Genomic DNA, 19,773 nt, shown 5'->3' with positions numbered 1-19,773 from the left:
TGCCAGGGTATACACAAGAGAAGATAGATTGCCAGCAAGCACTTGATCCCAAAGCAACTGGAACAACATGGGCTGAGTCCTCAGCAGATTCAGATCTCTCAGGTTACTCCTCTTCACATCTTCACCAGGTGTGCCAGAGAGGCAGGGGGTCATTCTCTGGATAGCTGGTTTGGGGCCATTTGCCCAGCTGTTGCTGTGAAGGTGGGAAAAGAACAATATAAGGAAGTCAAGTTGGGCCATTTTGATGTGAATGAGAAAGAAATTTACAGAGAAAACATCTTAGAAGACGCAAAATCTGAATCTATCAATGACAGCAGTTACTTGGCCCTACCACCTGAAATGCCAATTTTGATTGATTTCTATGCTCCAAAAGACATCTTTGGGCTCCAGATATATAAAATGGGCAATTGAGTCAACCAGGAATGGCAATAAGTTTGGATTGGACTCCCTTAGGTGGAGAAATCATATTTGTGGAGGCAAGTTGAATGGATGGCGAAGGTCATTTAACTCCAACTGCTCAGCTAGGGGATATCATGAGAAGAGTCTGCTCATCTTGCTATTATCAGACTCTGCAGCAATGCCGAGAAATACCATCTGCCCTGTGCTTCTGGAAGTTTTGATCTTAACAACACAGACATCCACGTGCACTTTCCAGCTGGAGCTGTCACAAAAGATGGACCCCAAGCTGGAGTTATCACAGTGACTTGTCTTGCCTCACCTTTTAGTGGGCTGCTTTTACATTCAAATGTAGTTATGACTGGAGAAATTACAGAGGGGTCTTGATCTTCCAGTGAATTAAAGAAAAAGTGCTGGCAGCACACAGAGCAGGATGGAAGTGAATCATCATTTCTCAGAGGAATGAAAAAGACCTTGAAGAAATCCCAGGCGATGTATGATAGCATTGAAGTTTTGTCACAGCAAACTGCCTGGATGAAGCTTTTGATGCTGTCTTTACTGTCAAGACCTACCTACTCTCTTAAATTGCGTTTTGTAGGCCCAAATCTCAACTTTACAGAATTTTCAGTTATGACGTGCCAACAGCACTGACAAAATTGATTTTATTCACAGCAGTAGGGGTAAGTAAACTGTCTCTAATTTGTGAACACAATCACAAGAATGATTATGAACCTCACTCAAGTGGCGGTTAGTGTTTATTAGAGAAACATTAATTTAATAAATTGGTAAAAATTGAAAAAAGTCTGAATCATCTGGCTACCTTTTTGAGTCTTATATTTTATGAAATTCAAGCCATAGTCAAATTACTGTGTAATCAATTTATTTCCTTTTGTTAATTTGTCTCACGCAAACTTAATCTGCAGAGCAGCCACAGAACCTAAAAACCTAGGAGGAAGTCATTTTGTCCCCTCCAGTGGGCAAAGTCCCTCTTGCTGCTGCCCAGCAGGCTTGGTACCTCCAGGGGAAGCAGGAAAGTCTCATGGGTGACAGGGAAGGAGAATCTTCTCTTGGTTTCTTTGTTAGTGACACTTTCCAAAGACCCCCTTGGGAGTGTTGCTGTGCTAATTCGGAAGAGTTCCTGAGACTCATTACATCTGGAGGAGGACAAGCCTATCTGGGCTGAGTTCTGTTGGCAGATCAGGATCTGAGATTACTGAATCTGGGTCTCCTTCTAAAGTTGGGGAGTAAGACACCCTGTCACTGTGTTGTTCCTCCAGTCCTGAAGTCCCAAGTCAGTTTGCCTTCTTCTTACCACCTTTCAGAGTTCTCACTAAATTTCTTCTTTTACGGTTGTCCAGGTTTTATGGTTGAACTTAGCAGAGAGGACCATCTTGTCTCTGTGTTTGTTATGCATTTATAGGTTATTTTGTACTTTTGTGCATAGAGGTCCAGGTCATTTCTTGGCAACCTTTTTTAGTTTATCTTTCCTTATTTCTATTGTAAATAAGGTCTACTCATCTATTATATGCTGTGGCTACTGTTTGTTACATGAAAGCTGCTGACTTTTGCACGTTAGTTTGACATCCTGCTACGTCATTGGATGTTTGAACTGTTGGCATTAGTTTTAACATTGATTCTCTGTGATTTGTCATGTTTAATATCACATCATTTTTAAATGGAGCACATATAGGAGAGTTCGCCAGCCAAGGGGAAGCAGGCCTGTCATAAGGAGTCACATACAGTTCACACCTCCCTCTGTTTCCTTCACTTGTCCTCTGTGGTGTTTTCACACCCTTCAAGAGAAGGCTGAGCAATTGCTGTGTACAATTCATTCTTTCATGAAAGAGGGGCACAGTCAATGACTTCTTGAGCCAGGAGGGCCACGTTTGTATGGAAAAGGGAGAGCCCTCCACTAAGTCCCTGGGGGATGGGAGGGAAGGGGTCTGGCAAGGGGTGGCCCAGAAGATTGTGCAGGTGGATATGGTTGCCGATTGAATACTCTGCTTATAGTGAGCTTGAACCAGACTGGAACAGCTGGCTTGCAAAGATCCAACAACAGGAAAATCCCCCCACCTATGTATCACCTTTCTCCCCCACTTCCCATTATACCTTAGTTGATTTCGTTACCAGATTCTAAGGAAGACGGAGTTGCAGTCTGCAGAATGGACTTTGAAGCAGTGTCTCCTGCTTGTTATCATACTATCTTCATCCTGTGATGTGAGAGAGGCCAGGACAACCAGATGTTAAGCTGCTACATGAGGTCAGAGAGCCTGTGTGGGGGGTTAGGGTCTGCCTTCTCCACTGTCTCTGTTTGGGTGTGTTTCTGAGACTAGTTTTTAAGTTGATTATGGGAGAGAAGCTTATATAAGATGCTTACCTCCCTGCATTCACCCTCCCCTCAAAACTTGAGGGAACCTTTGGTTCTTCAGAGAAGCTTTGAGGAAGAGTGAAACAAGACCATAGACAAGATTTGGATTTGGAGATGTGCTGGAGTATACACTGAATAGTTTCCAGGTTTGTGGTGAGTTCTCCTTCCTTAGCATAGGAAAGAACTTGTCTAGTGTCCCGGCATATTTGGGGCCGTTATCACCAGCTTCCCCTGGTGAGCGATCAGAGAGACCTTCTCCTTATGACCCAGACATTCCCAGCTCTGAACTGTTTCTACAGTAGGCCCCAAAGCAGCAAATTGTTGACATTGCAGAATTTCTGCATTCCATAGTTTCCCTGTCTGCACGTCTACCTTGTACTGGGGGCTGTGATCTTTTCCAACCTGTCAAAGGATGCTTTCCTTGGTGTAAGTCCATTCAGCTGCTATAACAAGAATTTGCTGACTGGGCGGCTTAAAAAACAAAAATTTACTTCTCACGGTTTTGGGCACTAAAACTACAAGATCAGGTCTTGCAGATCTGATGTCTGGTGAGGGTTCATCGATGACCATAGTCTTGTTGTGTCCTCACATGGTGGAAGGGGTAAGGGAGCTTTCTGGCTTCTCGTTTACAACAACATTAATCCCTTTTAAGAGTTGCCTCCTTATGACATAATCATCTACAAAAGTGCCTAGTGTCTCCCAATAGCATTATATCGGCAGCTAAGATTTCAACATATTCATTTGAGAGGATACAGATATCCAGTCCATAGCACTTAGTTCAACAAAAGGGCTCAGATTTGGGCAGAATCGCCACACGTGAATGGAGTACATTAGCAGGTATTCACACATGCATGCATGATCTCCCCTCTTTTTGCCACAAAAATAATTTCATCTGTGGCATTTTCCTTTAATAGTCTTCATTTTTTCCCAGGATGGAAGAACTGTCATTCTAAACCTAAAGAAGAATAATCGCAAACAGAGCAGCATTAATGAACCTAAACGAAGAACACAAACTTGAAGTTGAGTATTAAAATCAAAATATAAAAGAATATTTTATTGCCATAACATTTATCAGAAATCTCCAAACATGAAACTAAGCAGCACACAGTTTAGCAGGATATCTTGTAATCTGTATTGATATTCTAGGTGATGATAAGCAAAAAGAACCATATTGGAGGCTAACAATGGGGTTACTTTGGAGTATTATTTTAACTTTGGGTTTATGCTTTTATTCTTCTGGATATATTATCAAAAGTGAAATTGCTGAATTATAATGTAGTTCTATTTTTAATTTTTTGAGAATCCTCCATACTGTTTTTGACAGTGGCTGTACCAATTTACAATCTCACCAACAGGGCACAGGCATTCCTTTTTCTCCACTTCCAGGTCAGTATCTCTTAACTGTTGTCTTTTCGACCGTGGTCATTCTAACAGGCATGAGCTAATATCTCATTGTGATTTTCATTTGCATTTTCCTAATAACAAATGAGGTTCAGCATATTTTTATGTACGTTGGCCTTTCGCAGATCTTCTTGGGACAAATGTTTATTCAGATCCCTTGCCCACTTTTCAATTTCATTGTTTGTTGCCATTGAGTTGTATGAGTTTTTATGTTTTGGATATTAACCCTTTATCAGATACATGGTTTGCAAATATTTTTTCCAATTCCAGGTGTTGTCTTTTCACTTGGTTGATGGTTTCTTTTGTCATGCAAAAGCTTTTTTGTTTGATGTAGTCCCACTTTATTTTTTATTTTGTTCCTGTGCTTTATGCGTCAAAAAAATCCATATACAAAAGTTTATTGCAAGATCCGTGTCAAGGAGCTTTATTCCTAAGTTTTCTTCTAGCAATTTCCTTGTTTCAGGTCCTACATTTAAGCCTAATCCATTTCAAGTTAATTTTTGCAAGTGGTGTAAGACATGAGCTCAGTTCCATTCTTTTAAATGTGAATATGCAATCATCCCAGCACCGTTGATTGAAGAGACTGTCTTTTCACCATGGAGCATTCTCAGCTCCCTTGTCAGATATTAGTTGACCACACAAGCTTGGGTGTATTTCTGGGCTCTCAATGCTCTTCTATTCGTCTGTTTTTATGCCAGTGTTGTAATATTTTGGTGCCTATAGCATTCTACTATATCTTGAAATCTGGAACTGAGATTCTCCCAGCTTTGGTCTTCTTTCTCAGAATTTCTTTGGCTATTTGGGGTCTTTGGTCATTCCATGTAAACTTTAGGAGTATTATTTCTATTTCTGTAAAAATCGCCATTAGAAACTTGATAGTGATTCCACTGAATCTATAGATAGCTTTTGATAATATTGACATTTTAACAATATTAATTCTTCCGATGCATGAACACAGAATACCTTTCCACTTGCATTCTTTGAATTCCTTCATCAATGTTTTGTAGTTTTCAGCAGAGATCTTTCACCTCCTTAGTTAAATTTGTTCTTGAGTATTTTATTGTTTTTGATGCTATTGTGAATTGGATCAATGTCTTTATTTCTTTTTCAGAAATTTTACTGCTAGTGTAAGAAATGCTACTGATTTTTGTATATTAACTTTGTATCCTATAACTTTACTCAATTTATTGATTAGATTTAACAGATTTTTGGTTGGATCTTTGAAATATTCTCTATATAAAATCATGTCATCTGCAAATAGGAACAATTTTATTTCGTTCTTTCCAATTCTGATAATTTGTCAGTCTTCTTCTTGCCTGATTGCTCTAGCTAGGATTTCTAGTACTCTGTTGAATAGGAGTGGTGAGAGTGAGCACTCTGGTCCTGTTTCTAATCTTAGAGAAAAATCTTTCACCCTTTTGCTCTTGAGTATGATGTTAGCTGTGGACTTGTCATATATGGCCTTTAATATGTTGAGATATGTTCCATGTTTAAATTTTTGAGTTTTTTTAATGAATGGATGCTAAATTTTGTCAAATGCTTTTTCTGTGTCTATTGAGATGATTACAGAATTCTTTTCTTTCATTCTATTAATGTGATGCACCACATTGATTGCTCTGCATATGTTGAAACACTCTTGCATCCCAGGGGTAAGCCCAACTTTAACATGGTGAATGATCTTTTTAATGTGCTGCTGGATTCAATTTACTAGTATTTTATTGATAATTCATGCATTGATATTCATCAGGGATAGTGGCTTGTAATTTTCTTTTCTAGTAATATCTGTTTCTGGTTTTGGTATCAGCTTAATGTTGACCTTGTAAAATGAGTTTGAGAGTGTTTACTTCTCTTCAGTTTTGGGGAAGAATTTGAGAAGGATTTTTTTAAAGTTTGGTACAATTCACCAGTGAAACTATCTGATCCTGGGCTTTTCTTTGCTGGGAGACTTTTGAGTACTGGTTCAATGTCCTCACTAGTAATTGGTCTATTCAGATTTTTTACTTCTTCCTGATTGGTTCTTGGTAAGTTGTATGTTTCTAAGAATTTTCTTTTATTTCTTCTAGGTTGTCCAGTTTGTTGACATATAGATATTCATAGTAGCCTGTTTTGATCCTTTGAATGTCTGTGGTATCAGTTATAACGTCTTCTCTTTTAATTCTGATTTTCGTTATCTGAGCCTTTTTCTTTCTTGGTGAATCTAGGTTAACTCCTTTTTAATTTATAATTTTCTTGATTTGGGTTCTTTCTCTTTTCCCCTTGGTTAATCTAGCTAAGAGTTTGTTTATCTTTTTAAAGAATCAACTCAGTTTGGTTAATCTTTTCTATTGTTTTTCTGTTCTCTTTAATTTATTTCTGCTCTAATCTTTATGATTTTCTTTTTTTTCTGCTAACTTTGGGCTCAATTTGTTCTTTTTCTTGTTCCTAAAGGTGTAGAATTAGGTCGTTTATTTGGGATCTTTCTTGCTTCTTAATGTAGGTGCTCATTGCTTTGAAGTTCCCTCTTAGAACTCTTTTTGCTGCTTTCGATAAATTCTGGTATGTTGTATTTCCATTTTCATTTGTCTCAAGAAACTTTTTTATTTCCTCTTTGATTTCTTTTTTGATCCATTGGTTCTTCAGGATAATGTTATCTAACTTCCATGTGATTTTGGATTTTCCAGTTTTCCTCTTGTTTTGATTGCTGGTTTCTTGCCATTGTGGTCAGAGAAGATAGTTGGATGATTGCAATCTTCCTAAATTTACTATGACTTATTTTGTGGCCTAACATATGATATGTTGAAAAATATTTCACGTGAGCTTGAGAAAATGTGTATTCTGCTGTTGCTGGACAGAATGTTCATTATATGTTTGTTAGGTCCATTTGATCTATAGTGTTGCTCAAATTTACTGTTTTCTTATTGATTCTGTCTGAATGATCCATCTGTTGTTGAGAATGTGGTATTAGAGTCCCCAATAGTTATTGTATTGCTGTTTCTTTCTCTTTTTAGGTCTGCTAGTTTTTGTTTTATATATTTAGCTACTCAGATCTTGGGTGCATAAATATTTACACTTGTTATATCTTCTTGATGTGTTGATCCCTTTATCATTATGTAATAATCTTATCTCTTTTTATCATGTTTAGTTTAAAGTCTATTTTGTCTGTGATAAGTATAGCTACCACTTCTTTTTTTGTTTAACTTTTGCTGAAATGTCTTTTCTCATCCCTTCACTCTCAGCCTATGTGTGTCCTTAAAATTATAATGAGTGTTTTGTAGGCAGCATATCACTGGGTCTTGTTTTTATCCATTCACCCATTCTTTATCTTTTGATTGAAGAGTTTAATTTGATTAAATTTTAAGTAATTATATATAGGTAGGACTTACTATTGCTATTTTATTAATTGTTTTCTGGCTGTTTTATATATCCATTGTTCCTTGTTTCTCTTCCTTTTCCTGCTGTGTTTTTGTGTTTTCATGTTTTTGGTAACTGTATGCTTTGACTTTTTATCATGTTCTTTTGAATAATTACTATGAGATTTTTCTTTGTGATTACCATGAGGCTTACATAAAATACCTTAAACTTATAACATCCTATTTTGAACTGTTAACAATTTAACATCAATATATTTTACATTCTTTATATTTTGGTTTCTTCTCCTCCTCAAATTTTAGATTTTTGATGCTACAATTGAAATTTTTTTAGTATTGTGTAACTAATGACAGATTATTGAATTTTTGGTTATTTTTGCCACGTTGACTTTTTTACCTTGTAAACTAGAGTTGTGAGTTATACACCACTATTACCATATTGCAGATTTAACTATGGCTGTACATTTACCATTACCAGGGAGATTTGTGCTACTTTTTTGAGTTTTAATGATTTTTTTCCTTTGAGGAAGATTACCCCTGGGCTAACTACTGCCGATCTTCCTCTTTTTGCTGAGGAAGACTGGCCCTGAGCTAACATCCATACCCTTCCCCACTGTGTATTCTTAGTGCCTTTTTTTTTCAAAGATTGGCACCTGAGCTAACATCTGTGGCCAATCTTCTTTTTTTTCTCCCCAAATCCCCCAGTACATAGTCGTATACTCTACTTGTAGGTCCCCTGGTTGTGCTGTGTGGGACGCCACCTCAGCATGGCCTGATGAGTGGTGCTAGGTCTACACCCAGGATCCGAACTGGCAAAACCCTGAGCCACCAAAGCTTAATGACTCGGCCATGGGGCCAGCCCCTTCTTAGTGCCTTTGTAAAAACATCAGTCAGGTTTATTTCTGTTCTCTTTTTTCTTTTTTAGCGGCCTATGTCTTTTTTATACCATTACCATATGGTTTTGATTACTATATCTTTGTGACACAGCTTGAAATCAGCTTTGTTCTTGATCAAGACTGCTGTAGCTATTTGGGGCCTTATGGGTTCCATGCAAATTTTAAGATTTTTTTTCTATTTCTTGGAATAAGCCATCGGATGTTGATAAGCATTGCTTTGAATCTGTAGACCATTTAGGGTATAACGGACATTATAACAGCATCAATTCTTTCCATGCTTGAGCGCAAGATATCTTTCAGCTTATTTGAGTCTTCAGTTTCTTTTATCAGTATTTCATAGTTTTCAGTGTACAGATTTTCACCTCCTTTAGTAAATGTATTCCTAAATATTTTATTCTTTTTGATGCTATTGTAAATGAGATCTTAATTTCTTTTTCAGGTAGTATATTGTTAGTGTATAGAAATGTAACTTATTTTGCATATTAATTTTATAACCTGCAAGTTTATTGAATTCATTTATTGGTTTTAACAGTTTTTTGTGGAGTCTTTAGGGTTTACTATATGTAAGATCATGTCGACTACAAACAGAGAAAATTTTACTTCATCCTTTCTTATTCAGATGCCTTTTATTTATTTTTCTTTCCTAACTGCTTTGGCTAGGATTTTAGTACTATGTTAATTAGAAGTGGCAAGAGTGGCACCCTTGTCTTGTTCTTAATCTCAGAGAGAAAGTGTTCAGCTTTTTCTGTTGAGTATGATGTTAGCTGTGGGCTTGTCATGCATAGTCTCTATTATGTTGAATTGCATTCTTTCCATATCTAGTTTGAGAGGTCTTTTTTCAGTTTCATTGAGATATAATTAACATACATCACTGTATGAGTTTCAGGTGTACAGCATAAATGTTTGACTCACATATATTGAGAAGTTATTACCACAATAAATTTAGCTAACATTCATTATCTCACACAGATACAATAAAAATACATGGAAATAAAATAATATTTTTTCTCCTAATGATAACTCAGAATTTACTCTCTTAACAACATTCATATATATCATACAACAGTGGGAACTATAGCTATCATGTTTGATCCTGAAATGATGTTAAGTGTTTTTCACATCCTTTCTCTGTATCTATGGGAATGATTGTATGATTTTTATTCTTCATTTTGCTAATGTCACATTTATTGATTTACACATATTGAAACATCCTTTCATAGCAGGGATATGTCCTACTCTATTATGGTATATGATTCTTTTAATACGCTGTTGAATTCAGTTTGCTAATTTTTGTTTGAGAATTTTTGCATCTATGTTTATCAGCAATATTAGCCTGTAATTTTCTTTTCTTCTAGTGTCCTAATCGGGCTTTGCTATCAGGATAATTCTGGTCTTATAAAATGAGTTCGGAAGTGTTCCTTTCTCTTCCGTTTTTTGAAACAGTTTAAGAAGGATTGGTGTTAATTCTTCTTTAATTGTTTAGTCAGATTCACAAGTGAAGCCATCTGATCCTGGACTTTCATTTGTTGGAAGATTTTTGATTACTAATTCAATCTTCTTCCTTGATATTAGTCTGTTTGGATTTTCTACTTCTTTTTATTTCTACTTTTTTGTTCAATTGATTTAAACTAGACAAAAACAAACAGCAATTTAACTATTTCTCCCATCTCCTTCCTCCCACCCCTGGCAACCACCAGTCTGGTCTCTGTATCCATGAGCTTGTATCTATCTATCGATCGATCTATCTATAGTACATAGCATACATATCTAGCATACATATTATAGAGTATATACATGGTGTATAGTACATAGTGTGTATAAATAGTGTGTGTTTGTATAGATATATTCCACATATAAGAGAGATCCTACAGTATTTGTCTTTCTCTGTCTGACTTATTGTATTTAGCATAATGTTCTCAGGGTCCAACAACATGGTCACAAATGGCAAGATTTCACTCTTTTTTATGGCTGAATAATATTACATTGTATATGTAGATATCATTTCTGTTTCTTCATGACAGTCTTGGTAGATTTTACATTTCTAGAAATTCATCCATTTCTTCCAGACCATCTAAATTGTTAGCATATAGTTGTTCATAATAATACGTAATGGGCCTTTTTATTTCTGTGGTATCATTTGTAATGTGTAATCTTTCATTTTTGATTGTATTTTTTGACCCCTCTTTCTTTTTTTTCTTGATTAGTCCAGCCAAATTTTCGCCAATTTTGTTTACCTTTAAAAAAAAGCATTTCTCAGGTTAATTCATCTCTTGTATTGTTTTCAGTCTCAGTTTTATTTATTTCTACTACAAACTTAGGACTTAATTTATTCTTTTACTAGTTCTTTGGAAACTTCAAGGTTAGGTTGTTTATTTAAGGTTTTTTTTAAATGCAGACATTAGCTCCTATAAAATTTCTCTTATTAACTATTTTCATTCCATCTCAAAAGTTTAGTATGTTGAAGTGTAGTTTGAGATTTTTAAATTTATTATATAAATTTATTATATTAAACAGAATAATTTCAACTACAGCTTGCATGGTAATAACTTTATATTAGTCAACTTTCTCTTTCACCAGTCCCCTCTTTTCTAGTGTTAAAAAATATACAAGATGTTTCCATTTCCAACATAAAAACAAATTAATTAAAAATGGTCTAAGTTTTTGGAATTGTTACATTCAATGACTTGAATGAATCTCCAGACAATTATGCTCAGTGAAAAAAAGCCAGTCCTGAAAAATTATATAGTGTATAAAACTCCTCTCATATAATATTTATGTAATATACATAAATTCATGTAATTCATGATGGAATTATAGAGTTGAGAATAAATTAATGATTTCCATGAATTAGGGGAGGGTGTGTTGGTATGGCAGTAAATGGCAAACTGATGGACTCTCATGGTAATGAACCTGATCTGTATCTTGACCACAGTGGAGGACACTCTAACCTACATTCATAATAAACTTACATAGAACTAAACGCACACACCTACACACATACTTTTGAGAAAAGTAAAACTAGGAAAATCTGAGAAATATTGATAAATTTTATCAATGTTTCTGTGCTGGTTATAATTATTGTACTTTAGTTTTGTAAGATGTCATCCTTGAGGAAAGATGGGTAAAAGTTACTTAGTATCTCTCTACATTATATCTTACAATAGCATATGAATCTAAAATTATCTCTCAAAAGAAAAGAGTTTAAATTAACCAACAACAACAAATCAAGTATTTATACATACTACAACATGGGTGAATCTCAAAAACATGTAGAATGACAGAACTCTTACTCAAAACTGGATGCCATAGAACTCCACTAGTATAAACGTCCAGAAAACAAACTAATCCAAGGTGGTAAAAAGTCAGAACGATGTTGAAACTTCTGGGGTTTGGGGCAAGGATTAACGGGAATGGGCGTAGGAGGAAGAAATTTTCTGCAGGATAAATGCAACACACTACGTGGGTGTATGCATTTGCCAGAATTCATTGAGTGGTACACTTAAATTTGTGTATCTAATTGTATTTAAGTAAAAATATAGCATATGTAGTTTTACATACTAATTTTTTAATTGAAAATATAGAAATAAAATTTAAAAATAAGCAAACAACTCTAGTTAGTTAATATTATATATCTATCCTCAAATGTTCAGGGGCTAAAGTGTACCAGTGTCTGAAATTCACTTTGAAACAAATAAAATAGATAAATAAAATGGACTAAATAGAGAAAGGCATTCATAAATATATAGATATGGGATAAAACAAATAAAACAAACAGTTAAATGAAGGTAGAAATATGAGCATTGACTGTATATGTCTTTCAACTTACTCATTTATAAAATAATTTTCATACTACAATGTTGGGAGAAAAACAAAAATATCAAAGAATATATAAAAACAAAAGATGCAGCAGCGTGGGCGGGTCGCGCGGGCTGCGGAGAGGCGCGCCGGGCGCGGAGCAGGGGAGAGGCCCGCGGCGGCGGCGGAGACTGGCCCTGGCGGCTCGGGCCCCGCATCGGAGCAGGCCTCGCGGCGCTCCCCTGGCCGGCGCGCTGGTCAGCGAGGCCCAGGCCGCCCGCCGCGGCGCGGAGAGCGATTGTTACTTTTAGGTGATGGGTGCTTATCGGACGGCCCACATGGAGAAGAGCTTCATCGCTGCAGAAAGTGCTGTTGGACAGCGCTGATCTGGACCTCTGTCTTAGCCGTGGTTGTGGATGTCATGTTCTTGAAATCATGAATCCTGTTTATAGCCCTGGTTCTTCTGGGGTTCCCTATGCCAATGCCAAAGGAATTGGTTATCCAGCTGGTTTCCCCACGGGCTACGCAGCAGCGGCTCCCGCCTACTCCCCCAACATGTACCCTGGAGCGAACCGCACCTTCCAAACAGGTTACACTCCTGGCACACTTTACAAGGTGTCCTGTTCCCCGACCAGTGGGGCAGTGCCACCATACTTTACTTTTTAAATGGAGGCCCCCCACTTCCATCCACGCCCCAAAAGTTGACTGTATTATTTAGTGTACATTCTGATTTCCTTCCAAGTGCCTCCTCTCCAGTCCATGTTGAGGTGCTTCAAGGATGTGTTGAGATGCATCAAGGAAGAATCCTTCGGAGCTGTTACGATGTACCGTGTCAATCTGTAGTACAGAGTCATTATAATGTTAATACGGATATTATCCGTAATTTAAAAACTGAATGAGTGTTAGTTCATGCGTGTTAGCCAACTGTTTGAAATGTTTGTTTTTTTAAGATTTTCAAAAAGGCATCTGTTCAAAAGTAATGTAAAAATGAATATTTGGGTGAAAATGAGTTCTTCTCGATGTGCTTGTCAACACAGACACACCGAGTTTAATGAGACGCGAAAGGTCCATGCATTGTGTATGAGAATTGCATGAGGCAAACCTAAAACTTGTTCTCAAAGTTTCTTTTTTATCTCACTGTTGCCAAATTCTCCTTATGTTCATGTGGGACCTCATTACTTTCCAAAATGCCTGGGAGAGCTGAGTTGGAAACCCCAGGGATGTTTTAACAAGCTTTTCTTTTTGGATCCAAACTACAGGTGCAAGTGCTTGTAATTTCTCCTACTTAGTTCTAAGTTGTTATTGTTATAGTGTAGACTCTAACAAGTGCCCTGGCCTGTCCAGGAAGGAGTTGAACTGGCAGGGCTCCCAGCTCTCGGAAGTTGGTTAGCAAAGGAAACAAAGCTGCTTTCAAGCCTTTTTTTCATGTTATGTGAGAGACAATGTAAATCTTTACTGAGTCCCTGAGCTTTTAACCTGCCCTGTTTTTCGTAAATAGTCTCTGTGGGAGGCCAGGTGATGTTCAAGTTGGAGAAAGCAAACCACGAACTGGAAACTCCCTGTGAACAGTGTCCCTGAGAACAAAGCAATCACACTGTGAATTCCAATTACTGGGTAATCCTGATGCCTTTTCTTTGTTCCCAAATAAAAGTTTTTTGGTTTTTTTGTCGTTGTTCCATAAACCCCCTAACTCACCTTTGAAAAACAGACAGAATATATTATTGAGTCCTCCGTTAACGCACAAGCCTCAGGAGAAACGACACTAACATTTATCAGCCCAATCATCATTGGAAAATCAGTTTTGATTTTATAATCTATTTACACCCCACTCCTCTTTCATATTTTCTTCCTGCCAACTACCTTTAAACAAAGACTGGTTACAGCGCACAGACTAAATTACTTAGATAACTGATTACTGGTCAGACCACACACACAACTGTGGTTTAGCAACCGGCCAAACAGTGCCCCTGAGTGATCTATGTTACTTTGTAACATTCACAGAACAGAGGGTTCCTTGTGGATATTGAAAGCCTCGTCTAAGGGTTTCTTAGTTTCCACTCTTTTTGTATAGCCACCACTTTCATTTTGCCCTTACATATTTGTTTTGACAGGCATATATAACAATCTTCTCTTTTCAAGATAAATGTAATAGTATACAGATAATATAGATAATATACACATTACATATAAATATATGTAAAATATTTGTATCATATATAAAATAAATGTATATAGGAAGTGAAACTATTCAGTATTTGGATAGCTTTAGTGTATAGTGTTTAAATATTTTTAATTACAATTTGATATCTAACATTTACTCTATCTTCTAGATGCATATCAACAAATGCAGTTCTGAGATCTGCCCTCCATAGCACATTTCTTTTATTTGCCATTTTAAAAATGTAACATTGTCATCCCAACCATATTACTTGCTTATCTCCACTTGATCTAATACAGTCCATAAAGTAGATCTTATATGAAATCTTACTTCATCAGAGTTAAAAAGCACACATTTAAAAACAGCCATTATAAAGAGGGACAAAAAGACCAAACAGGGAGCTGGCCCCGTGGCCGAGTGGTTAAGTTCGCGCACTCCGCTGCACGCGGCCAGTGTTTCGTTGGTTCAAATCCTAGGCGTGGACATGGCACTGCTCATCAAACCACGCTGAGGCAGCGTCCCACATGTCACAACTAGAAGGACCCACAACGAAGCATATACAACTGTGTACCCGGGGGGCTTTGGGGAGAAAAAGGAAAAAAAATTAAATCTTAAAAAAAAAAAAGACCAAACGGGCCTTTCTTGTCGCACGTCATTTGACATTATTCAGGATAAAATATATAGAAATATGTTTTGTCAACGTTAAAGCTAATTTTATTATTTTTACCCTCAAAATGAGTTTATTTTGGAATAGCCAAAAGAATTCCCATTTGGGATGTGCATGCTATAGTGAACCACAGGCAAATCCAGACAAGAAAGGAGAGGAGCATGCTTTTATAATGAAAGAAGAGAGTAAGGATGGTCTATTCTAAACGAAGTTCATTGGGGAAAAGTAGAAGTTCAGGGTGGCAACAACTTCTCGGTGGCTGAGCTGTGGCGTTTCTTATTGGCTGGGCTACTGGCAGGTAGAGAGAGAAATCTCCCTTCAGTGGTGAAGTAGTTGTACTTTCTGTCAGAGATTCAAGCTTCTGCGTCTTCTTGTTTGGAGTAATTGATGACATGTGACAAGGTGTGAGAGCTCCCCCTACAGGTCTTCCCGACTCCAATTAGTGATGATCAACAGGACCGCGTGACCCAGCTGTTTAATCAGACAAGCTGAGTAGACAACTGTCAGTCTGCTTTTTTCTTTCTCACTTCTTTAAAATTAAGCTCATAGATGACAATCTCTCTTAAGCTCTTTTCCTTGTCAAAGAAAGTCATATGGAAGTCAAATCAACAATGTAGGTTCATTTATTTATAAAGAATAAACGTGAAATAATTGTCAGAATGTGTCCTTTTCATTGAAGTTAGGTAGCAATAAGCATGATTTGAAATAGTGAGACCATCATTTGGAAGCTTTAAGTTTATTTTCATTCAGATTTTTTATTTTAAAATGCCATTTATTAGCTTTATATTTAAAATTAAATTCAGAGTTACATGAAATTGGCTGATATGGATAGGTTGAAATTTATTCATAAGAGAAATTTTTTTATAAAAAATTCTCCTTGAGAATCATTAGCTCTATCTTTACTGTAATTTATATTTTTATATAAGGTATCAGAAATTCAGTCCAAATTTTCATAACCCACAAACACTCTTAATATCTCCGATAACTTAAGCAGATTCTTCTCAAAATTAAAAATCACCAAAACGTAATTGCAACTTAGCATTTGCCACCAGTGACTGACAATATTTTCAATTATATTGACAACAACCGAAGTTCCTAAAACTATAAATTTTGATGAAGATAAATTTGGAGAAAAGAGTTCCAGAAAAATCTTATGACCAATATTGATATTACATAATAAACTATATCTATTGATTATATATAAAATTATAATACAAACATATTGTTTGTAATTTGTATTTCATTTTATAGCTAATAAATTAATTCTGAAGGAAGAAACTTTATACTTTAGCACCAATAGTGGTAGTCTTTCCTGCTTTTTGAACAAGAAGCCTCGTATTTTCATTTTGTGCTGTGCCCTTCAAATTCTGTGGAGTATGACCCTTCCCCTCCTGCCATACCTGAGAGGGTAAAGAGCGTTTCTGCACTCATCACTGATGGGCATTTCACCGAGGGAGTTTACTGGAGCTGATGGATTTTTATTGGATGTAATGGTGGGATCTATTTGTGATAGCGACTGAGCCATAATATCAATGAGTAAAATTGATCCATAGATGTTGGCTTCTCTCAACATATTTCAGTAGAGCTATGAGATGCAGTAATGGGGAATAAAATCTCATCTGAGAGACATTATCTAATGCTACGAGTAGCAGTGGCTACTATTAAAAAAGAGACAAAAGGTTCAGAATGGAGTCGTATGCGCTAAGCCCAAATCACAAAACTGAGATTTGATACCAAACTTAATTACAATTTCAACCTTCCACAGGGTTGGAGTCTCAAACCAGTCAATCTGGAATTACCCCTTCAGCACCAGTGACGTAACCCACCTAATGGACTCCTGCCATCCCCCAAGGGAAGGTGACCTTGCCTGAAACAATCAGCTCTTTGCAAGAGTAACTTTCTTGCCCTGCCTGCTTCTGCCTATAAGAGTGTTTCATTGTGTAAAGTTCTTCAGAGCTCCTTTCTGTTTACTAGATGGGATGTTGCCCGATTCATTAAATAAAACCAATACAACCTTTAAAATTTATTCAGTTGAATTTGTTTCTTAACATTACTTAGGATGCAAACAGTATATGTAGAAAACCAGTGATGGGTGTGGGAATGTCCTTGATTAATGAATTCCCACTAATTTGACTAAACCTTTGAGCCACTCATCGTATAATTAACTGCACAATTTCCTTGACCTCTGTTAGCACCTCCACGTTTTTATTGTTGATCCTGAGGTATACCTGAAATTAAATCGTTTCCTTAGCATTCATCACCCTATTAGAGACATAAACCTCTCATATTCCACTCAGAGTAGTATAAGGAATTCTGAACCCCTGATGAATTCTTGAAGTCTCAGCTAAATACCTGTAATGATAAGTTTCTTTAAATTAAAAGAAAGACTAACTGGCATGGTAAATTACAGGTTTACTATGAGAATAACAAGAAGTCTTCTGACTTTCAATTAGATCTTGACATTCAGGAAAAATTTATTTTTGTTTTAGATATTTTTGAAAATAGTAGAACTGCTATGATGAATGACAACTTCAGTTAGTTTCTCCTTTCGTTGCTGCATGACAAACAATAATTATCATCAACATCACATCAGCAAAAAATAAATTAATTTGGAAATTTATTTGAAATTGATGGGAAAAAGCATCATGAAGAAAAAAGATAAGGCTTAGAATTTTATATATGTATATATATACTCACATGCATATATATTTACAAGAGAATTTTGTCCAGACCTAAGTGATAATCTTCTTCTCTCGATTAATTGTGGTCCTTGCACCCTAAGCATAAAATAATATTTTTAATTCTGTACACTGGTGAATGAACGTATATCCAAGTCCTGGCTACACATGCAAAAAGCTCTGTCTCCATTTTCACAGGGCAGATTCTCTGAATCACTCTTCTGAGGGCCCCCATCACCTCTCTGTTTCTCAGGCTGTAGACAATAGGGCTGAGCAGTGGGGTCAGGATGGTGTAGAAGACAGCCAGAACCTTGTCCTTTGTTGGCGATCTTAGGGATCTTGGGTGTAGATAAGTGTAAACAAGTGGCACATAATAGAAAGTCACCACAGTCAGGTGGGTGCTGCAGGTGGAATAGGCCTTCTTCCTCCCTTCTGCTGAGTGCATGCGGTGGACAGCAAGGAGAACACCGCCATGAGAATATGCAATGCCAATGAAAGGAAACACGGGGAAGAGGGTGGTGCTCACAAACACTGTGTACTCATAGACCCAGGTATCCATGCAGGCCGGAGTCAACATGGCCGCGACATCGCAGAAGAAATGGTTGATGGCCCTGGATCAACAGTAAGGGATGTGGAAGGCATATGTGGTGTGGGCACAAGAGTTGACAGAGCCCATTATCCAAGATCCTCTTATCATCAGCGCACACATTCTTTTGCTCATACGAATGGGATAGTGGAGAGGAAAGCAAATAGCTATATAACGATCACACGCCATAGATGTCAAGAGCAGCGCTTCCGCACCTGCTAAAGTCAAGAAAAAGAAGCTCTGAACCCCATATCCAATGAAGGAGATAGATTTGTTTCCAAAGAGAAAATTAGAAATCATTTTGGGGACAATGGTGGAGATGTAATTCAAGTCAATGATGGAGAACTGACTAAGTAAAAAATACATGGGTGTGTGGAGCTGGGAGTCCAGGAAGATGAGGAGAATCATGCACAGGCTGCCAAACAAGGCCATTAGGAAAATGAGAACAACGAGAATGAAGAAGAACAGGCCAATTTTTGACAGTGGAAACAACCCCAATAAAATAAAATCAGTTGATGTTAGATTATAATTTTCCATGGAGCATTAACATGATTTTTCCTAGAGACAGACACAAGAGTAAGTGATTTGAGTATAAAACTATAATCTCTTTTTAACTTAATATTTTAGACTGTGTATTATTTAAAATTTCATAGCTCTTAAATGAAGAACTGAACTTATCTATTTTGGGAGAAATAAACTTTATTTTCTGATCCAGAGATTAAAATGTGAAAATGCGAACATTTGTGGCCAAAGTGTTTTCTAAGAATCTATTAAAATATTTTAAAAACAAGATTTCTATTTTGATCTCCTTAGGATAAATATGTTTTACTGCCCTACACAAACTCAGATATCATTAACATCAGTTGTTGTATTCAAAGTTCATGCATAGAAAATTTATGGAAACCCATATATGATAGAGTTCTAGTATCAATAAATGTTTATGACCCTTAAGGGATGATTTTTCTTTCATATTTTTCACTAAAACTTACCTCTAAAATTGAAGTAGTCTATCAGCTCATGTTTGAGGAGCTTTGTCTTTCTTAAATCTTCTTTTCACAATAACGTCAAGTCAAGTTTTCCTGAAGTCAGGTATTATCATTTGGTTCATCTGTTCTGAAATATAGCATAAATCGTTATTGTCAAGTTGCACTTATGCAAAGTCATTCTCTTCTGCCTCCTCACTCAGGTTCTGAGTGCTGCAGTTAAAGAAGACCCTCTGCTCCAACATCTACACACATGCTCATTGTGGCTGTCATCACTCTGCTCAACATCTCCCCAAGAGGATGTTTTCTGTCTCTCTGCTTCTCTAACATGTATATAACATTATACATTGCTTTATGACACTTTGTCTTATTCATTTTTCCCTTTTTTTGTATTTAAAATTATCTCCAGTTCTAGATAAGTGTGTGAATTTAAGCATATATACTTACCATTTCTCTCTTTTAAAACCCAATTATTATGATGATAAACAACTGGATGTG

The 19,773-nt window shown here is 36.7% G+C and overlaps 1 pseudogene; it reads right to left on the bottom strand.

Moving 5' to 3' along the window:
* Positions 1 to 17,785: 17,785 nt before the first annotated feature.
* On the bottom strand, positions 17,786 to 18,829 carry LOC139043279 (olfactory receptor 2L5-like; annotated as a pseudogene).
* Positions 18,830 to 19,773: the final 944 nt, after the last annotated feature.

This window comes from Equus asinus, unplaced genomic scaffold, assembly GCF_041296235.1.
Source record: "Equus asinus isolate D_3611 breed Donkey unplaced genomic scaffold, EquAss-T2T_v2 contig_197, whole genome shotgun sequence".
Lineage (NCBI taxonomy): Eukaryota > Metazoa > Chordata > Mammalia > Perissodactyla > Equidae > Equus > Equus asinus.
The sequence above is the reverse complement of the archived record's forward strand: the minus strand, read 5'-3'. Positions and strand labels throughout refer to the sequence as shown.